The following is a 3,166-nucleotide window of genomic DNA, read 5'->3' on the forward strand; positions in this document are numbered from 1 at the left end:
TGATATGTCTCTTATGTCTTTCTTTTTCTAAATAAACTTTTAATTTTATACCAGTTTTATATTTGTAGAAAAATTGCGAAGACAGTTCAGAGTTCCCATAAACCCCACACTCAGTTTCCTCTCTAATTAACATCTTACACAAGTACAGTACATTTGTTATAATTCATAAACCAATATTGATGCTCTATCACTAACTAAAGCCCATACTTTATTCAGATTTAAAACATTTTTACCTAATATCCTTTTTCTGTTCCAGGGTCCCACCCAGGGTACCATGCTAAATTTAGTAGTCAAGTCTCCTTAGGCTCCTGTGGGCTGGGACAGTTTCCCAGACTTACTTTGTTTTTGATAAGGCGTTTTTGAGGAGTACCGGTCGGGTGTTTTGAAGAATGTCCCTCAGTTGGGATTTGTCTGATGCTTCTCATGATTAGACTGGGATTATGTGTTTTGGGGAGGAAGACCACAGAGGTAAAGTGCCATTTTCATCACATCACTATCAACATGACTTGTCACTGTTGACGTTCACCTGGATCGCTGGCTGAGGTAGTTTTTGTCAGGTTTCACCACTGCAGATTTACTTTTTTCCCCCTTTCCACACTGTACTCTTTGAAAGAGAGTCACTGTGTGCTGTTTACGTTTAAGGAGTATGGAGGAGTTGTTCTCCATCTCCTTGAAGGCTGAGTAATTATGTAAGTTGTTTGGAATTCTCCAGTATGGGAGATTTGTGTCTTTTCCTCCAATTACTTACTCAATCATTTATTTATTTATGTCAGTATGGACTTATGGGTATTTATTTTACACTTTGGATTTTTGTTTTTTGAGACAAGAATCTTGCTCTGTTGCTCGGGGTAGAGTGCAGTGGCCTCATCATAGCTCACTGCAGCCTCAAATGCCTGAGCTCAAGCGATCCACCCGCCTCAGCCTCCTGAGTAGCTGGGACTACTTGTGCGTGCCACCACACCTGGCTAATTTTTTTTTTTTTAATTTGTTTTAGAGGGTTTCACCATGTTGCCCCAGCTGGTCTCAAACTCTTGGCATCAAGCAATCTTCCCATATAGTCTGTTCTTAAGACAGCAGCCAGAGTGATTTTTTTTTTAATGACATTATATTTCTTCTGTTTATTCTATGTGTCTCATTTCTCTTGGAGAAAAAGCCAAAACCCTTATAAAGTAACAAGAATAAATAGAGTGACCATATGTCTAGGTATGCCTGGGAAAGAACTGGTTTATACCTATTGTCCTGACATCCTATCTGATTTATCATTTTTTCTGACTTTCTCACTTTTAAATAAAATATTAATAATTGCATTAAAATAAGTTGTGATGGATTTAGTAGATCAAATACTTTGTATTTCTATCTTCCTTTGTTGTCTTCTTTCTTATATTTGTTATCTACATACCCTAAATAGAGTTCTCACTTTAACACAAAGATGGCCAATAAGAACTTGTCCTCCTTCTTCTGACTTTCCAGATGCAAAGAAACTAACACTCTTTCAAGGACTAGGTGCCTGCTGATAAAAATAATCATACTCAGACACAAATGGCTACCATTTATTACCATTGTGAATGCTACCTCCTTACAGTCTTGGGAAGTAGGAGGTGCAGGGGGAGAAGTGTTGGACACTGCTGCCCATGTTGGTCTCTTGGAGTTAATAGCCATTTATGCTGTGACCTATGTCATACCTGCAATATGCCCTAAGCCTCCAGGCTGCCTTTTGACTGCTCAGTGAAATTGTAGGTTTGGCTTATGAGAAATATATATGGGAAATAGAGGCTAGGCAATCCTGCTTAGAGAGAACAGTCTCATTATAGTGGTTTTATCCTTTAGTATTTAGTGTAAATTGACAACTGTATAGTTATTTTACTGTTTGGTAAGGATTTTTTTTTATTTTCCAATGAATCCTTTTGGCTAAAATAACTAAAAAAGGAAAAAGGAATTCATGTTTCATGAAAAATGAAGTATTGAATTTCCATTTCTCATGGCAGTTCATCATAATATGTAACTTGCACAAAAGACCATAATTTACTATCCATAAGGGCCATAGAAATATCACTGACCATATGAAAACCAGAAGACACAAATCTGATGATAAAAGCCTCAGTGTCTACTTTGTAAGTCAGTGGTTATTTTAAGAAGACTGTCTGAAGACAACAATTCAACATGTGCAGCTGCAGAGAGTACATTTACATATCATTCTGGGATATGTGATTTTTCATTTAGACTAAATGACTGTTCTAAATTAATTTTTCCCGGTATTTTATTATGAAAATTTTTAAACATATAGCAGAGTTAAAGGAATTTTCCTATGAACACTTTTAATACCCATCAGCTAAATTCTACCATTAACATTTTAATAAACTTACTTTACAACATATCCATCTGTCCATCCTTCTAGCCATCCATCAGAACATCTTATTTTTTGGATGCATTTCAAAGTAAATTGCAGGCATTAGTATATCTCCTCCTAAATCTATGTCATTAACTACATGGATATATATATATGTGAAATGAACTATATCATTATCTACAGTCCAGTATTTATATATACTTTTTATAAAATTAACAATGAAATGCATAAATCTTAAGTGTGCATATGCTGAATATCGACAAATGCATATACCTGTGTAACCTATGCTTCTACTGAGATATAGAAGGTTATCATTACACTAGAAAGTCCCCTCATATGCTGTCCCAGTCAATTTCCACTCCTTCCTTAGAGGCAACCACTGTTCTTAACCTTTTCCATCATAGATTATAAACTAATTTAGTTCATTTTTGACTCCATGTTTTCTTGTACAGCCACAAAACATCAAAGAGTGAAGTCATAGCTATTGCCTTGTTGGCTCCAATGGCAGAAGAACTTTGTACATAGTTAAATGATGTCATCATCAACTGTTTCAAATGGAAAATAATTTAATTTCAAAAATTGATTTTTTTTCATTCCGTTGATGGACTCAAAGTAAAAGTTTTGGAAGTTCATTCTGTGAAGGACACATTTATCAACAGTGTGAATGCTAGTGTAAATTGAGTTCACAGTTCAAAATTGAAGATAAAATATTTGTTTTGTGGTAATACACATACAAATTTTGATAAAAATAATGTCCTAGGTAAAAACAATATCCTTGTTAAATCAAGAAATCTGTGGAGCAGAAATGCGTTTGTAATT

General features: G+C 35.0%; 1 protein-coding gene across 1 annotated transcript in view; it reads left to right on the forward strand.

Moving 5' to 3' along the window:
- ERO1L (ERO1-like (S. cerevisiae)) overlaps positions 1-3,166 on the forward strand; it is a 50,628-nt gene that overhangs the window by 22,086 nt on the left and 25,376 nt on the right. The gene's annotated exons all lie outside the window — the stretch shown is intronic.

This window comes from Propithecus coquereli, unplaced genomic scaffold (assembly GCF_000956105.1).
Source record: "Propithecus coquereli isolate 6110/MARCELLA unplaced genomic scaffold, Pcoq_1.0 Scaffold83, whole genome shotgun sequence".
NCBI classification, from domain to species: Eukaryota; Metazoa; Chordata; class Mammalia; order Primates; family Indriidae; genus Propithecus; species Propithecus coquereli.